This window comes from Mytilus trossulus, chromosome 8 (genome assembly GCF_036588685.1).
Source record: "Mytilus trossulus isolate FHL-02 chromosome 8, PNRI_Mtr1.1.1.hap1, whole genome shotgun sequence".
Lineage (NCBI taxonomy): Eukaryota > Metazoa > Mollusca > Bivalvia > Mytilida > Mytilidae > Mytilus > Mytilus trossulus.
Window position 1 is genome coordinate 53,271,462 of NC_086380.1, and position 835 is coordinate 53,272,296.

Below are 835 nucleotides of genomic sequence, written 5' to 3' on the forward strand. Positions count from 1 at the left end.
TAGTTTATTTTAAAAGGAAGCAGTTCTGCTAAGTTAAATAATGTTGACAACAATAGGAAAATGCATGGATAAAAGATAGAAGATATGGTGTGATTGCCAATGAGAAAACTCTCCACAAGAGACCAAAATTACACAGAAATTAACGACAAAAGGTAACTGTACTGCCTTAAACAATGTCCATTTAGTGCATCTGATAACTAAAAGTGTAGTATGAGTGTCAATGAGATAACTCTCCATCCAATTCACAAGGTGTAAAATGTAAACAATTATAGGTCAAAGTATGGTCTTCAACACGAAGCCTTGGCTCACACTGAACATCATGTCATAAAGGGACTAAAAATGACAATGCTAAACCATTTAAACGGGAAAAACAACGATCTAATCTTTATTAAAAACGGGAAAAGAGAAACAGTTCTGAACCCCGTCAACAAACAACAACTACTGAAGATCAGGTTCCTGATTTTAATCAGATGCAAATGAAATGTAAACCTATCTTGTAACCATCCATTATGAATCAATACAGTATGTAATATACACAACACAAAAATTAGCATACTTATATAAAGATGAACTTATATTTGAATGGTTTCTTATGATGTAAATACATCTTCATGTCATTAACTATAACAAGAGAGAACACATGCTAAGACATTAATGCAATTTGTATACAAAATAACCAAAACATGTTGTGGTATGAATGCGTAACAATTATTATAATAACTAATTACACACACAAATAAAACTTATTCAGTAGAGTTTATTTTATCACTTAAATTTGACATAACCAAACACTATTATTACAGAGGGAACTTATTTAATAGAGGGTTTTTTTGTA